At 40.8% G+C, this 18,832-nt stretch overlaps 1 protein-coding gene across 2 annotated transcripts in view; it reads left to right on the top strand.

Moving 5' to 3' along the window:
- The first annotated feature begins 976 nt into the window (after nt 1-976).
- LOC128607465 (membrane-associated guanylate kinase, WW and PDZ domain-containing protein 1) overlaps nt 977-18,832 on the top strand; it is a 66,934-nt gene continuing 49,078 nt past the window's right edge. Inside the window, exons 1-2 of one of the 2 annotated variants that reach the window (XM_053624337.1) lie at nt 985-1,108; nt 1,205-1,280. The gene's annotated coding sequence lies outside the window, so the exon portion shown is untranslated. Of the gene's footprint in view, nt 1,281-18,832 lie in introns of both variants that reach the window. The other variant, XM_053624336.1, reaches the window with a different exon arrangement.

Raw genomic sequence — 18,832 nt, 5'->3', positions numbered from 1 at the left:
GGTAGATTTTGACATATTTTGTTGAGGAGCCTATTATTTGGGAAAATGTTACAAAACTGCAACTATGAGGTTTTCTTTTAAGCTTAAGCAATCTTACCACAGCAATTTTAACAAAGCTTAAAGAGCGTGCGATATCAATGACTTTGTAACCTACAAAATTACTTTATTAACAACAACCTGAACAAACAGAAACAGAAAACTAACTTTATGTTCAGAATCGCACTGGGAATTCTCTTAGCAGCCTAGATGGAAGAAGATGAGGGTTTTAAAGATTTGTCACAGTTTTGCAGCTGACGGTCTCTGAGGGTTAAGCAGGATGCTTTGTTTTAAACATCATGTTTCTTTGTACTTTATATGCTGTGGTATTAGGCCATATTACTTTTGTTTTGAGATATATTTTTTTAATTAAATTTTTTACACATGTTCCATAATATTAGGCTAATTCTTAAGTTCAAAATTCAGAAAGCATTTCCCAAAGCTCAATAGAAGAATAATTAAATATGGACTTAAAGAAAGTGTGAAAAAGTTCAATGACTGCCTACTTATATATATAACAACAGATTATTAAACATTGAAAAGGACAAAAAGAAAACTTTCAACAGTTGCTTCCAATCACAGTTTATAATTAATAATATAAATTATACACAAAACAACAGTTTCTTTATTTTAATCTGAGTGACTGAGATCATACTACTGTATACCCCATGAACTTTCACTTTAATTATGAGGGAAAAAAAAAAAAGTTAGCCTACTTTTGATCGCTCTTCTCACATTTCGCGCCTCAGCCGGAACGATTTGAAGGCCAAACCGGCTGAAAGTTACCTGACACGTTCACACTATAGGGGCGGTTCTTCCCGGTCTGTTTATTATTTCTCTCCTCCTGCGCTCAGTTCCCTCCCCGCGGCGCTCCTTATCCTCCCCGTGCACCGCTTCTGTTTCCTCCTCGGCGGTCTCTGGATGTCCCGTCATGCAGTCTCTCAGCTCTGGGTCGGTACTGTGACAGGGACTGTGTCCGCACGCGCGGCATGTCCTTAAACCCGCGGGATGCCCGTGGCTCTGTTCCAGACTTTCAGTATCGATCCTGTCGCCGTGAGCTGATTACAGAGCGGTGAGCCCGCTCACACACACACACACACACACACACACACACACACAACCACTTAATAACGGAATGTAAACCTGTACACCGGCGTCTGTACTACAGCCTACAACCAAACCGACACCTTCAGCTCCAGCCTGAATTAGTAGAAGCCATGCAGAGGAGGCGTCCGGTACCGGAGGTAAGGCTTTTATTATTATTATTATTATTATTATTATTATTATTAATTGTAAATTAAATATTGCAGGTAGGCTATGTGTGTGTGTGTGTGTGTGTGTGTGTGTGAAGTCGAAAATGCTGTCTTGCTAATAAATCTCAAAACCCCCTCACGTTTTTAACGTCGTTGTCCTTGAAGGACACAGTATTGTGATTGTGTATTTCTGTCCAAGTTGTTTTGTGTGTGTGTATGTGTGTGTGTGTGTGTGTGTGTGTGAGTGTGAGTGAGTGTGTGTTTGAAACCGTATCGTTTAAACCCCCCCTCACCGGTTCTGTAGCTCATCCCGTTTAACGGTCCTCGAGCTGCCACACTGTTTTCAAACGAAGCGTTCGGTGAGCGCGCGGTTCACGTGCGCACAGGCACGAGCTTTAAAACTGACCGTTACTCTTGTCTGTCGCGAGGAAGAAAAAAATATATCATTTGGGAACACATTTTGTGGTAAACAAACAACAACAAAAAACAAACAGGACTTGTTTCCAAAAAAAAAAAAAAAAAAATCTTTTTCTGCCCTTTTATCCCGTCGCTTTTTGAGCGTGAAGTCTAGTTTCGATGTACATAGACGCGTTTAAACGGCTTCTTTCTCAAAGGCTGAACGGCCTGAGGAGAATGTGTGTGTGTCGGCGACAATGCGGGTGAGTTCATGTTATTTTCAAAATATTTGTGTGTGTGTGTGAACGTCGTGTGAGAATGTGAGATGACAAGGGAAGATAACCAAACTGTGGACAGGTGTGTTAGTTCAGTCTGACTAACTGCTCATATTCCCACAAATGAAGTGACTTTCAGTCAGTCACCTTCAGTCCACCTTTAATTCTGTCCAACATGTCAGATGTGTCAAGGACAAACAGATTAGAGGTTTGATTAGGCACTAGGCTGTACCACATTCTCAGAAGTAAAAGGTACTTTTCCTCGCCGCCCAGGTGGTACCATCAAGCGGACATCTTTCTTTTGTACCAGGAGTAGGTAGGTGTCTTTCATTCACTGGACCATGTAAGAACCACTTTACTCGGAAAGTACACCACGTGCACACGGACCTTCCCGGGTAAAAACCCTTTACGTACCTTTTTTTATTTTTTTTGATGGTACCACCACAGCACTACCTTTATTTCTGAGTCGTGGTCTTGTACAGTGGTGGTTGATGTGGCAGAAATACCACTAGACACCTTTGCAACATACAACAGGTAGTGCTATGTACACTCCAACAAATCAAAGGGCTATACTAAACTGCACTTTTCCTTGTTGCGCGGTATGGGTACATATTTTGTACCGTCAAATATATATATATATATATATATATATATATATATATATATATATATATATATATATATAGATTTTACACTGGAAGTTGCATCATGTAGTGAACCTTTAAGTAGCTTTTAGAGAGAAGAGTTCAAGGTACTTCAGTGGTTTTTAAGGTCTAATTATGCACCGTAAATTGTACCTTCGATGGTAGCACCTCAGGAAGTTTGGTACCTTTATTTCTGAGAACGTATTTATCACTTATCACTATAGTATAGTGTTGGTTAGGGTTCCTTAACAAATCACCACCACAAAACAGTCATTATTATTTAAAAAATATATCATTCCAGAGGTTTTGTGTAACTTTCACAAAACTTCAAAGTGTTGAATGTAAAATAAATAAATAAATAAAGTGTAAAATCAGAAAAATCTAAGATCAGCTACTTGTGATTGAGAGTAACAATGGCGTAAGGTGCTGGCATGTGACATCACTTGGTATCTGTTGTGTGTATGTGTGTAATGCATAAGCACTGGTGTTATCACTGTTGACATATCTCAAGGGGATGTGTCCTGTCAGTGTTTTTCTGTCAGGTATCTTATTTTGTGAGTGTGTGTGTGTGTGTGTGTGTGTGTGTGTGTGTTTGCATGCACAGCAGTTGGGTGTGTCTTGCTCTTATAGTGATCAAAGTGATGAATGCTGTGACCCTGCCTTTTCTATGCGTTGCTGTGGACTCTGGATGCAGCCAAGGTTACACTATAGTTATTAATCATTCATTTGGTATGACGGAGAGAGAGTGAGAGAGAGAGAGAGAGAGAGAGAGAGAAACGGAGTGTGATATACGTGGAGTGCATGGGAATGACACAGAAAGGAGTGCTGGATTTGCACTGTCTTAACACCTAGGACGAGGTCATCTCAGTCTTTAATGACTAAACCACTTAGACGTACATGCAGTCATGGCCAAAAGTTTGCGATCACTATATATATATAATATATAGTATAGTGATTGCAAACTTTTGGCCATGACTGTAGAGTACTGTATGAACGTGACGTGATTTTTGAACTTTTATTACGCAGTCTTCCCAATTTCCGAAATCAACCCAATTACGCGATATCATTGCTTCTAAAAGGCCTCTGATTGTTTGTTTGTTGGTTTTCTTACTGTGAGCTTCGGTTTAAAAGTACGGCGTTCATGTTGTTGTGCCTGCTGGTTAATTGTCTGATTGTATGCAGGGTGCATGCTCTCCCCTTCATACATATTCAAGGAGATGTGGTGAAGGTACAATGGGTTGGGGGGGGGGGGGGGATGGCGGGATAGTGGACTGCAGTTTACCCTTGGCAGTAGAGTAGAGCAGAGATCCACAGACAATTCTCCATCTGTGAGTTCTCTCAGGAGCATCTGTAATATTAGAACTTTATTATTACTATTAAATCTATTTTATGGATCAAAGATGAAAAGGGGCTTCCACTGTAATGTAGTACGAGAGCAGTATTTAATAGTAAAATAATACAATATATGCCCTGCGATAGATTGGCACCCTGTCCAGGGTGTACCCCGCCTTGTGCCCGATGCTCCCTGGGATAGGCTCCAGGTTCCCCCGTGACCCTGAAGGAAGGATAAGCGGTATAGAAGATGAATGGATGGATAATACAATATACTCTTATTAAAAACAAATATATATAAAGAGAAAAGAATAGAAAATGGTAACTAAAAACAAACTTGGATGGTATCTTGAAGAACTTCTTACAGATAAACAGAGGACAAACGGGAATTGTAACTATAACCGCAACATTTAGGGTGAATAAAATCAGCTTTTCTGGTGATATATACACTCTCCGGCCACTTTAACAGGAATTCATTTAATTATCTTGTAAGCTAATCATGTGGCAGCTGTGCAATGCATTAAATCCTGCAAACGCATGTAAAGAGTTTCAGTTATTATTCACATTAAATATCAGTGTGGGGGTCGTGATCTCAGAGACTCTGACCGTGGCATGGTTGTTGGTGCTGGTTTATGTGTTTCAGAAACCGAGGCTCTCGTGGGATTTTCACACAGAAGAGTCTAAATTTACAGTGCATGGTGCGAAAAACAAAAAACATCCAGTGAGCATTAGTACTGCAGGGGAAACGTTTTGTTGTTGAGAGAGTTCAGAGGAAAATGGCCAGACTGGTTTGAGCTAACAGCAAGGCTCAAGTAACTAAAATAGCCACTCTTTACAACCATGATGAGCAGAAAAGCATCTCAGAAGATTGAGGCAGGTGGGCTACAAAAGCAGAAGACCATCATGTTCCACTCCTGTCAGCCAAGAACCAGGAATCTGAGACAACAGTTGGCACAGGACCATTCATGGAACCTCACCCGTTCTTTTCCCAGTCTTCAATGGTCCAGTTTTGGTGATAATTGATAATCCATCCATCCATCTTCTATACCGCTTATCCTTTTCAGGGTCACGGGGAAACCTGGAGCCTATCCCAGGGAGCATCGGGCACGAGACGGGGTACACAGGGTGCCAGTCCATCGCAGGGCACAATCACATACACACTCACACACCCATTCATACACTACGGACACTGTGGACATGCCAATCAGCCTACCATGCATGTCTTTGGACTGGGGGAGGAAACCGGAGTACCCGTTGGAAACCCCCGCAGCATGGGGAGAACATGCAAACTCTGCACACACAGGGCCACAGCGGGAATCAAACCCCCGATCCTGGAGGTGTGAGGCGAACGTGCTAACCACTAAGCCACCGTGTGCCTAATTGATAATCCACGTATAATTATTTATAAATAATAAAAATGATATAGGAAACATTATATCCAGTATAGCACCACTAAACGAATTGAAAACCCCATAGCCTGCCACACCATATTATTAATTCATTCACGATTGTTATTCTGTGTTTATTTCTGATGGAGTCTCACGGAGAATTTGATTTAAAATCTTGCACTCCAGATTTACACACTCTAAATGTAACCAAATGTGAAGCAGCTATTTAAGAATTTATGAATTCTCTTGCCGCACAGTCCAACATTGACAAATGTTCCTGCATGAAGGTGATCAATGCGCCGCATCGCTCAAACCTGGTTTTATCGAGGCAACCGGCTGAGCCGATTCCCTCTTTCTTCATTAGTCCATCTAAATGAGCCTTGCGGGTGGGACAACTCGCATGGACCAACTCCAATTATAAATCAAACCGCTGATAGATTGCACAGCCCCGGGCGGATATTTATAGCCGAGTGCAAAGCGGCACCCTGATAAAATTGTTACAAGCAGATAGACCTGTACGTGGCCTTGAACTGGAAGCTAGCATGGTGTAGAAGAAAGGAGGGGGGATGAGGAGCAATATCAGGTGACAAGCAGGAGAAGAGCAAGGCTGTGATGGAGAGAGAGGAAGAGAGATGGGCAGAAAAAGTGACCATGGCAAGGATGAAGAATCAGACAAAAAAGTGATGAAGCCGTACTCAGGGCAGGCGCGAGGGAGTAAAGGGTTGATAAAACTGAAGATGAAGAATGTGGGAGGGAGAAACGATAGAGGGGGAGAGAAGCAGGGAAGCTGAGAGGGTCACCTTCAGTGATGGGGACTGATTCAGCACATTCTCCCTCCCACTCGGGTTACTGCACTGTGACCTAGCACGGCATCCTGGGGGCTCACAGGCCAAGCCTCCCTCCTCTAGTTTCATCTCTCTATCTCTGACCATCCTTTATCTGTTTTTTCCTGCTCTCTCCTACCACCCATAGCTCATTGTTTTACCCAGGGCCCCACACATAGTTTTACTATCTCTTGTAATTTTGTTGTGTCTTCATTTTGTCAATCGTTTTACATCATTTTACATTCTCTTTCTTTTTCTTTTTCCTTCTTCAGCCCCATTAAACCATTTGAGTCTGCCATTCTGCCAATCTTTCAGAATATCTGTCCGTCATCCTCTTGCTCTGGAGTTGTTAATCACTGACGGCTGCCTCAGTTTCCTCTGATATACTGTATGTATCTCCCATAATTGGTGCTGCTTAACAAGCGCTCATGTTAAAGCCTGATAAATTAAAAGGTTATACAAGCTTTTAATTGCACCATATCACTTGACTGCTTTCGTCCGACAGCCGGCTACGAAGAGGAGACATCCCAGTGAAGTCTCACGAGATGAAAGTCGATTGTCAGTGTCGTAAACTCATTTACCCATAGCAGCAAGTGACCTGTGCTTTTCTCAGCAGTATTTAGTCCAGTGTACATACGTGAGCCTGAGTTAATTGGCGTTATTTGCTTTCCATCCCCGCCGCCATCCAATCGTGTGTTTTAAATCTGTCCGTAATGAATTTCCCATTCCACTGTCCTAAACGTTCCAAAATACCCTCATGACCAGCAGTGCTGCTGGATGACCAGACACAAAATTCTACAGTAATATCAGTATAGGGGTCGCTAGCATTTACGTCTTCCAACCCTGATCCCTTTTGGTTCATATATTTCTCAGCAAATATGCGAAAAATGCTAAGCAAGGACTTGCTGCTGTTTTGACGAGGGCTCAAACAAGATATGCTACAAGACATGCTACATTGTCAAGAGAGGATAAGTGCTACAGCTAGCTAGAGCTATCTATCAACAGGAGATTCAGTACTCACTCACATCTCGGTTAAGGATTCCTACGTCCGTCTGTTTTAACGCACTTAACTAGCTAACAAGGAGTTACATCATATTCGCTGCAGTCCACTAAGTTACATTTCTGTTCAAGCAGAGCATGCCCAGTGGGCTAGCTAATGAACTGTCCCTGCGTGCACTACGAATTCTTTCACTACAGTGAAGCAATTCACTAACACAGCCTAACACCGAGGAGCATACATGGGCCTGGGCGGCTGCGGCAGATTGGAGGTCGTTGGTAACTGAAGACGAGTTGGCTGACTTCCAAGCTCTTTCAGTGGAGGAAGATCAGGGTCAGAGCAATCAGATATAGGTTAGAACAAGGAAGAGACATCAACTTTACAAAAACAAGTTATTACACGTGCCTAAATGTACAACCATATCAATGAACCATGGGGGGATCGGAACAGCTAAAGTTGGGCCAGCTGTAGTTACAGCGCAGCTCAATAAAAATGTCATGAAACAGCGAGACAGTGAACAATCAACCTGTTTGTCTTTTTTCTAATTATTTCTAGTTATCCATGCTTACCATTACTGTGCCACACACAAGCACAGTAATAATATATTTGTAGATGTAGAGGATTCCACGACCCCCTCTCCGCCCCCCAACCTGAGACATTGATTGGGAGATTGAGATAAGTTCAACTCGTCATGCTCTTCATGTGCCCAAGACAAAGTACTCTAAGCCCTGCCGGCGGGCAAGCTACGCCCCATGGCCGTGCCACAGCTACCATAGTCACATGTAGTTCTTCACTGACCACCCCATGTCTCCCCATGAATAACATCGCCATTAAGGTAATAGTAGACCGCTTCTCCGAATCTCTTTGCCTGATCTTCCCGGGACTCCCATCCACCTTCAAGACTGCAGTACTCATCTTTTTATTTTGTCTCAATGGAATGAATAGTTTTGTCTTTATCTATGGACGTGTTATGTATGAATAGATTTTGCGACATTTTCATAAAATTCATATCAATTGAAATCAATAAGCAATTTAAACTCGACATAGCAATCTTTGTGTCAAATTACATTACAGTTATATGACTGGAAGCCAGTCAAGTCAAGATCAGTCAAGGCTCACATTAGGTTTAGGTTCACATTAGTTTACGTTAGATTTTTTTAGCCAGAACTAACTAGGCTTTCATAAACACCACATTTAAATGGCACATGGAAATGCTGTTGCAAACAATTTTTTACGAATAAATTGATTTGCATCCAGCTTTATAAATGAAATCCAATGTGCTTTAATTCATGTACCCTAAATTTACAATATTAGGCAGTGAAATGCTTAATACTTTCTTCATAAAACTGTCAGTTGTGACCGATCTTTATTATTAGACATTATCACAGAGCTTTTGCTAATGCTTTAAAATGATTATTAAAATCCAAGGTGGATAAAATTGTGCTTGGTCTGAAGTAAACGTAATACTGTCTCTGAAAACTGTCTTTTACCAGTGAGAGCAAGATATATATACTGTGTGTGTGTATATATATATATCCATATATATATATATATATATATATATATATATATATATATATATACAGAGAGAGAACGAGAGAGAGAGAAAGGTTAGCCCCAGACAGATTCCACAAAGAAAGTTCAAGCCTTATCAAAGATGAAAAAAGACACCAACAACAAAGACACAACAGTGCAAGTCAAATTAACATCTCTGGCAATGTCTCAGGAGAAATCCTGCAGTAATCATTCTCTTTCTGTCTCTCACCCCTCTCTCTCTCTCTCTCCCTCAATATCTCTCTCTCTCTCTAACTCTTTCTTGCTCTCTCATAACTGATTATCTGTCAGAAGCTCGCTCATGCAATAAGAAGATAAAAAAAGGGTGGCACACACACTTGAATCGCACACACAAACACACTTTTGCTGTAATATGCTGGACAAAACCTATAGAAACAAGCTTAGAGGAATAAAATGGTCAGGGATGGATATTTTCGGGCTGTATGTGGAACCCTCCATGAAGTTCATGTTACTGTATTATATTTTACAAAGCCTCATCATTGGGCTGGTACTTTTAATGAATAGGAATATTTGGTACGCTACTGATGGTCAATAGATGATGATAAATGGTGGACGTGAGCCGCGTGATGTTTAAAACTAGGTAGTTATATAATTATCTAGAAATTTATTGAGTGCCAGTTCCATGTTCTGGTGATTTTTTACAAATGATTTCTCTGTGCACTTGGCAAAGGTTTATTTTCCAAGGACATTTTCAGCTCTTTATGCAACTCAGTGAACGTCTTTTTTTTGTCAGCATTGTCACAGCTAGGTTACGTAGGTCTTCAAAGGAATTCTCACCTACTGCGTCTCTGTACAAATTTACTTCAGCCCACAATTTCTCTGCATTGTCCACATCTTGCCAATGTACATAGGGAAGGTTCTCCCATCGTCTCTCAGTTTTCCCGATTTCTTCTGGAGAGGTCACGAATGCTTTGGCCAACTCGACACTTGAAGGTTTTGAGGGAGTCATAGCACTGCGCTGGCTCATGGCATGACTCATGGCACGAACGTAAGATCACCACAGTGTGTGGCCAACCAGTGCGATTGTTTAATTGCTCCCCCAAAAATCGCTAATTTTATTTAAATATAGCCAAAATAGCTCCTTGTCGCAAAGCATTAATAAAAGTCGCAGCAACAATGAGAAAGTGGCTAAATTTCTACAATTTTAAACCCTGTGCAAAGTAAAAAAAAAGCAACTTCAAAAAAGGTTTAACAACAGAAAACATTCAGTATCCTGAATTAGAATGGAGATCCACATTCCTGCCCAAAGGCAGTCAATGCAAGCAACTTGGGCCAAGTTGAGCATACAGCACACTGTTCGCTTTCTGTGTAAATTGCAGTGACGCAGATGACACCTTTTTGTTGTGGTTGGATTTGTTGTATACGGTGGTACTGCAACAGCAGCAGTCAGCTTCACTCCCATGCTCAGAACTGCTGCTGAAATGGAGGCATGCAGAGTTGGGATTTGAGATTGTACCGGGTTGTCAACAGCACTCTTGGTGGCATTCTAACGCTGGATAATTTCAGGCTTGTTCTGCCTACCCTCCACTTTATTGTCATGATGCATTATAGAAAGTGTGAAAACTGCTTTTCTTTTAGCTAGCACAGTTGTCCATGAAAGCCAAAGTGGACTTGTTCGTCTCTCTGGCAACTTTTTAGTCTCATCACCTCAGGAACCTCTGTACTGTTAGATCTTAGTGAAGCAACATAACATACTTCAGTGCATCATTTAGAAGCCCTTCAGCAATTCATTGGGATGGAGATGAAGAAGTAATTTGCATTGACACTTCTGCAGAGGGGTCTATGTCCACATCTGCACCAGACAGTCTGCAGACTAAAGTTCCTCTGCTTTCTGTGGATATGTATCGCTTGATATCTGGTCGTCACGGCAACCAGGATTCTAATAACGATCCTTTTAATCCCAGTTCAATGATGCTAAGTCACATTGGTGGACGTAGCTCATTTTTTACTGACCCCAGCTAAGTGCTCAGAAAAAGTCTATATATTGCATAATCTTCGAAGATATGTTCATTGACAAAGGCAAGGAATTTTGATGAGATCACATAAATTACATTAAAGATGTTTGAAAAATGTAAAGATTTCTGAGGCGCCATTTGTGTGTGATTTCTACTACAAATGGCCAAGAAGTTAACATTTCAAGTTCCTGAACTAGGAAACTCCATTCCTGAATTTGGATATTGTCTTGCCTCCTCGGGTTCTGTAATTACTTTTTTTCGATTCATTTATTGGCACAGGGCTGGTTGTGATATTGACATAGAAACAGGAGCCATGCACAGTGTGAGATGGTGCACTGTTGATAAGGTATTTTACTCCCTGCAGACATGAACCGTCTCATTTGATATTTTGCTTATGCAGACATGTAAAATTTGACCCAATCTCATACCTTGTGTTTGTGAAGCCCGAATGTGATTAGGCTCATGTATCTGATGTGATGGAGAGCATGAGGCAGCATGTATGAGACAACTGATGTGTGAAGCTAAAGCTTATACTCTGAGACAGCAATCGAGTCTGTCAGCTGATGCTTAACAAAATGAATGGGACAAGCAGTCTATTACTAAAACTGGCAGAGCAATAGTTATGAAAATATCCTCTAATGAGGGAAAGAAGGAGAGGAGAACACGTTTCTTAAGTGATACCGTGGGCCAGGTTAGGCAGAGTTGATCAAAATAATAACAAGTCAGCTTAATCATGTGTTACATAATGAACAATGCTTTTAATCCAGCTAGTTTTTCTTGAACCATATTAACACCTTTAGACACCTTCGGAGCGTCAGAAAGGCATTTTGGACGGGGTGGAGTGCAGCACCTTGACGAAGTCTCTCTCTGAACCCGAAGCATCTGACCTGCCCTCCCATTCCCACTGTGATTGGTCAGTAGAGACGCGTGAATATTTTTTAAGTGATGGATCAAATGCATTCAAAAGCCTCAAATCATGCTTTCAGATGTGTCTCAGTAGACTCAGTAGATGATGTGATGCTGTATAATCTTTCTCAACATTTACATCTCAGTTGAATCACCATTATCTTATTATTAGTATTTTTTTAAATGGGCTGTTTTATATATCACTGCTTGATGTTTACTACCCAGCCCTCCTTGTTTGATTGACAGCTAAGGTCCTCTTACTGTCTTGGAAAGAATACGAGAGTTCAGGGCTTTCTGGGACATTTCTACGATACATGATACGCATCAGGATACATAGGTTTTCTAACAAAGTGCCAGTAAAACTGTAGTGTTTCTGTTTTAAAATTCTGATACTTTTATTTAATGTCTAGAAAACTAAATTAGGATGGTCTGGTAGCAGGTATCATTACTGCCTGTGTGCAGTTTCACATGTTCTCCCATATCCACATGAGTTTACAGGTTCTCCGGTTTCCTAGTACCTTCTAAAAACATGCTAGGATTGGCTATATTGAATTACAAATGTGTTTGTTGCTTACAAATGTGTGTGTGTGTTCGCTCTTCCCTGGATCTACTCCAGATACATTGCGACCCCGATTAAGACATTACTAGCCATTACTATAGAAAAATAATTTAACACTGAAAAGGAGGACAATGTACAATATTGTAAAGAAATGTTGTGATACTCAGTGAAGTGTATCGTGCTATAATTGATCATAATAGTAATATTGTATCGTCATATTGCCCAGAAGCAGGTCTGATGACGTATAACGAGCCCTTTAGTCTGCTGTAAAAGCCCTGTCCTTTCTAACCAATATAACTAAACTCTTGACTGCTGTGAAAGAGCCTCATTTATTTACATGCTACTGTTAAAGGAATTAAGGACATTAACTCCCCTCCCCTGGAGCTTAAAAGCTATTCGCAGAGTACTCTAGTGTGAAATTCGTAAATCAAAAGACAGTTTTCTCCCCAAATGAAATGATATCAGCGCAATTCGACTTTCACATTAGTTTTTTTTTTTTTTTAAATCAGCGATGCTGCATTTATCTTTTAATTTCTTCATTTAGTTCTAATTATATTCAAGTGGCAGGGGCATCTCTTTATCTTTCGTCGTTTAATTGCTCTGCTCAAAACGCTAATAAATGCTGGAAAGCTTAATTACCAAGCAAGAATGAAAAGTAATTGGCTTGAGTCAGACTTATGTAGAAAGTGGACCTAATCAACGACTGACTTTAGGGGGTACTTGAAATGCTGGCAGTTTTTAATTCACAGAGCAAATTCAACTATTGCGGCAAAACACGATGACATTTACTCGTTCCCTCTCACATGTCAGTACATGCTACGAAGTGGTTATTTGTTGCCGTACAAATAAAAGGGGATATAGGAATAAATGCTACACTTAAAAATAGCTCTTACTGGTAGTTAAGCTCGATATTACTGATATACTAGTACAGAAAAACAACTATGGTGGGATCCATGGCATATTTGTCTGTGTGTTAGTATGAAATTACACTGAAGACACAGCTGAGCAGACTGGAAAATGGATCACAGAGCCACGGGGAAGGATGCGTAAACGGATATGTAGCGCTCAGCTCTTTTCTGACCTTAAGCGTTGACATTTTCAATACCCTTTGTAACATCTTTACACTAGCTGCAGTTTCTTGATATGTCTCGTGTGAGACTGATGGAAGATGCTGTTTCAATAATGCTGCACAAGTCACATAACGTCGCCATGACCTTCAACGACTTTTAGTTCGAGCGTATTTCAAATGTTTACAGTCGACTTTTCCAGGATAGACAGAAACAGATGTATGATATAACCAAGTGAATAGTTGACTTTTGCTATAGATATAACTAACACCAAATATTTTCACTGCATACAGTATGACCTGGATTTTTTTTCAGTATGTGTGTGTGTTTTAAAGAAAGAGCCATGTCAAACCAGAGGTTATCCCATACATATAGAACTTTTCCACAGAACAGTAGGATTCGCGTCACATTACACTACCTGTGAAAGTCACACGCGTTCTTTGGACGCTGTGAAGTATTAAAATAATACATTTTATTTGTAAAAGGTTTTTTATTTATTGTCAAATGTTCATGGTACTGTAGAGTGTCTTCCCCCTCTCGGGTTGGGGGTTAGAATTCCGTCTTCACCATGTGTGTGCAAAGCTTGCGTGCTCTCCCCGTGCTTCAGGTACTCCGGGTTCCTCCTCCAGTCCAAAGACTGTAGGCTGATTGGCATTTCCAGATTGTCCATAGTGAGTGGGTGTGTGAATGTGTGCACAATTGTGCCCTGCGATGGGCTGGCACCCTGTCCAGGATGTCCCCCGTCTTGTGCCCCAAGTTCCCTGGGATAGGCTCCCCTGTGACCCTGTGTAGTATAAGTGGTATGGAAAATGAATGGATGGATGGATGGATGTCGGCCGCAATATTACTATAAGCAAATAAAATAGAACATGAAACATTAAATAGTATGACAAATGTTAAATGTCCACCAGAAGAAGACAAATAAACTGAAGACTGCTGGTTCGCAATTCCAGAGAGTCAGAGACATGAATAATTCTGTGATGACTGTGTCTGATCAATCAATAATTTTAGGTCGACTCATATGTCCTGTCTTGGCTCATAAGGTACATTTGCAAGAAGGGTAACCATATTAAGCTTTAGACATGACTCACGATTGATGCGGGATCACAGATAGGTTGCCGTGGTGCACTGTCTGGTGGAATAATGCTAATGGACACATCTTGACATTCAAATGTACCACGATGAACCATCCATCTATTTTCCGTACCACTTATCCTACACTGGGTCACGGAGGAGCCTGGAGCCTATCCTAGGGAACTCGGGGCACAAGGCGGGGGACACACTCATTCACACACCCATTACGGACAATTTGGAAATTCCAATCAGCCTATAGCGCATTTCTTTGGACTGGGGGAGGAACCAGAGCCACTGTACCCCCATGATGAAACAGATGTAAATAGTCACATGCCGGATTAAGGAGATAGAACTAGATTTTAATTGATGCAGTTATATGGTGGTGGTAGCAGCTCAGTGGTTAAGACATTGGATTTCTGATCAGAAGGTTGTGAGCTCAAATCCCAGAGCACCACCAAGCCTCTTGGCCCTTGAGCAAGGCCCTCAACTGCTCAGCTGTATAAATGAGATAAATGTAGCTCGCCCTGGATAAGGGCATTTTCCAAATGCTGTAAATATATTCTGTAGAGTTTGCTGGAACCATATTGTAGATCTCATAGAATCCACATTTTGCCAAAAGTCTAGATTTTGTATATGTCATGCGAATCTCATAAATCCTCACTGCGAACAGCCAATCCAGATCACTAGCTAGCATTAGTTACTTTCATTAGGCTTGCCTTACCTTGGCCGAGCTAGTCACCAAAGAAGGTAACTTCTTTCTTTATCAGTGATAATTAAGTTGTGGTTTTCAAGTGGCGCAGCAGAACAGCGTTTGCCCTATCGTTTTAGAGATCGCCACTTTGGTGATCCCGACGACAGCACAGCCATCTCTTGGGAGTCCAATATAGCAAAATTGGACTTATTAGGTCAATCAGAGCGACAATAACCAATCGTGGACGTCTGTGAGCTCGTGTATGCAGAAGAGGGCAGATAGTGATTTTCTTCAAGTGTTCAGCTGGTCGAAAAGCAGAAGTCGGAAAAGATGCTGGGGCTGTACATGTTACTTGCTAGCCTTCACCCTCCCTGGTTGGTAACTGTGTGATAGCAGAGAGCTGGCTTGTGGGTGGAAATTGGCAAATGACCAAATTGGGCAAAAATGGAGTAAAAAAAAAAAATAAACAATTAATTTTGACTGCAGAGTGCAGTGTATCCTGCTGTGGTGAAAATGAAAATGTGATTGAATGAAAAGGTGTTGTTTTTCACTGTTTTTCTAAGAACAACCCCAAAAAGTGACTCAAGGTTATTGAGAAGGAGAGATGGAATTGGCTGTCAACGCTATGAACGTAACATAATCCTGCTACAAAGGACACAATCCTTTAGTTACTTGGATTTATACCTGGATACTTTATACTTTATATTTATACTTCTTTCTGCATTATTCGGAGGACCAGTTAGTGATAAAAACCTAAACTCACACACAGTTATGTTAGCTGGTTTAGAAATTATTAGCACCTTCAATACACGTCATGAGTAAGGAGTTTTCTCACAATTCAACCTAAAAATCTTGCTCTCGAGATTTGAAATGAAAAAAAAGAAGGGTTTAGCTCTTTAAAAAATGCCTGCTGAGGTACGCAATAGACACAGCACTTTTCTGTAATATTTTACAAATATCGACAAAATATTTTCAAATGTAACTTTATCTGATAAATAATCTGCGTATAAATGTCAGTTGGGCATAAATTTAAGTTCAGTATGGCCTGATTTATCATGTGCGTCTTCAGCAACAAGCCAATAAAACACATCGTCATCAAACACCTACAAACATCTGGCTTCTCTAATAACGGACTCTTCCTAACTAACAAAAATGAACACAAATAACACATTTCGCCCTCTTAATATTAAAGTGATATGGATAAGAAGAGTTTGGATTAGAGATGCACCGATACTAAATTTCTCGGCTGATACCGATAACCGATTATTCAGAGTGATATCGGCCGATACCGATAACCGATAGTTCTGCCTTTTATGCCTTCTTTTAAATGAATAATAATTAATTCCACAATTCTGAAGGAAATGCAAATAAAAACTTTATTCTCTCCATTTCAATAAGTTGTTCCACAGTAAACTGGTCTCATAAACAGAAAACATATTACTCTAATTAACATTAAGACATGACCTAAATTTTGAAGATTAAAGTAAGATTTCTGAACTTAGGGTTAGGGTAATAATTCATTAATAGAATTAATTGACTGAATTCTAAAAAATTTCCTGTTAGTCTCACATTCACTCACCACAAACAAAATAGACCCTCTATTTCCCCGCCCTCTTTTGATTGACAGGATATAATCAAATGATATGATATGTCGATGATATGATCATTGGATGTTGCAAACCGATTATCGGCCGATAAAGGCAATTCATCGTTTCATCTGCTTCTTCTTCTGTATCAAAGTATTATTGACCCGGTTCTTATGTATGGTTCCGTTTGTTTTTTCCATATGCTAACAGTTACAAATAAGAACAAACTCTTGAAGATAACTAATTTAGCGAGAAAAATTATTGGTATTCCCAGCCCTAATTTATCGGACTGCGTTATTTCAGATACGCTCCGGAAGGCACATCAAATTTTAAATGATCCAGACCGCCCACTTTATCAATATTTCAACTCCCTTCCTTCTGGCCGCAGGTATAGACTACCCATGTGCAGAAAGGCCAGCTATGGTAGGAGCTTTGTTCCTATGGCTATACGAGCGTTAAACACATAGGTCATCAGCCATTCTGATGCCTTCTTATGCTCTGGTATTTGTTGTATGATCCTGATGTTTTCTTTTTGTCCCCTTCTCACCTCTATGTCTGTGATTGTTTTTGATGGTTAATATATATGGTGCTGTTGTGTTTATGGTTTTCTACGCACCCACGGTCGAAACAAATTTCCTCTTTGAGGACAAATAAAATTATCTGTCTGTCTATCGATCTATCGATCGTTTGGATTGATGTGCAAAAGAAAACATCAGTCGTTGAATATTGTCAGTGGGTGGGAATGAAGGTAAGATCCTAAGGTGTAACATTGTAATAAGTTACAATTTAATTGTTGGTAATAAGAACAATATGCTAATGTCGAAAATCAGAATAATCATGAAGGACTGTGGTGTGATTGAAGTGCGCATAGAGGAAAAAAACAGATATGAAAATAAGGCTTGCTGTGTCAACAAGTGTGAGTGTGTAAATATTGGTGTTATTCTAGACACAGAAGGCTTCACAGTAGAACAGTGAAAAGCGGGGCGGAGACATGGAGAAATGAGAAATGGGAACAGCATTGTGTGTGTTTGTGTGTGTGTGTGTGTGTGTGTGCCTTTCAGTATGTAAATATATCACTAGTTCTGTGATGCTCCATTAACAAGTCAGACCACCTATCGACTGTGCTTCGCTCAATACTGTATCAAGCAAAATTCCAGCAGTGCCACGTGCATCGTGGAAACGTTGTCAGGGCCACATTTATGCGTATCTTCTGTGTGTGCGTTTGTACTTTTATCCTGCCTCTCAGGCTATGGACACCTGAGCGTCCAAGGTCATACACAGGGCTTCTCTCTCTGTGCCAGCAGCAGTCAGCATGGTGCCTGGCTCCATCTATCTCTGTCTCTGTAGTCACTAGAAAAAAAACACACTCTCCTCCTATCAGCTGCCTCATCTAAAGGAGGCGGGGCCAGATAGATGACCAATCGGACAATCGTTCAAGTGTATACAATTAGTCATGTCTCCTTGGCTGCTCCTCAAGCTGTGTAATTAGCCTTGTTAAGCCTGGTGGTAGGGCAGCCTGAGGGGGCGTGCACACGCATCCATTTCTATCATTTCTTCCTCGGTCTCTCCGTCAGGTCGACCGATTGTCCGTTCTGCATGTCGTTATTTGTGGTTTGAGCGGATGCATTGATCTCTGCGTAGAACACATTAGATCGTGATAAGTGACAATCAGAAGGGAAGGTTCAGTTTGCGCCGGAGGCCAAGCTAACAGCGCTATGTCGTGTGGAAAACAAAATACAGTGGTTGTCATGCAATATTCGTAGCTTTAAAAATGTCACCGTCCTTCAGCAGATGCCTGCAGACCTTTGAAACAGAATACTTGGAGGTGAAAATGCTCAGTGTCTCAAGTAGGGCTAGGGAGAAACACCAAAAACACATAATGAAGCCAGGGGTGAGTCAATATAGTCAAAATGTCACATCACAAATTTCATATTAATCTTGAGTACAGGTTCACTGTACCTACCAAAAGTGGTCCAAGGAAGGACAACCGGTGAACCAGCGATCACCTACATCACCACAAGTTGTTTGGAAGGGTTTCAAGAAAAAAGCCTCTACTGTCATTCAAAAACAAACCCAAGCGTGTTCAGTTTGCCAGACACTAGTGGAACTTCAAATGGGATCGGGTTCTACATCGGATATGGTTAGGTTAAATAGGGTGGTGGCTCTTTAATGTTTTGGGGCAATTTTTCTGCCAGAGGACCTGGACATTTTGTTAGGATACATGGCATCATGGAAGCCAATATCAACAGATATTAAATGAAAACCTGACTGCCT

This window comes from Ictalurus furcatus, chromosome 5 (genome assembly GCF_023375685.1).
Source record: "Ictalurus furcatus strain D&B chromosome 5, Billie_1.0, whole genome shotgun sequence".
In the NCBI taxonomy this organism is placed as follows: domain Eukaryota; kingdom Metazoa; phylum Chordata; class Actinopteri; order Siluriformes; family Ictaluridae; genus Ictalurus; species Ictalurus furcatus.
This window is presented reverse-complemented; position numbering and strand designations above follow the sequence as displayed.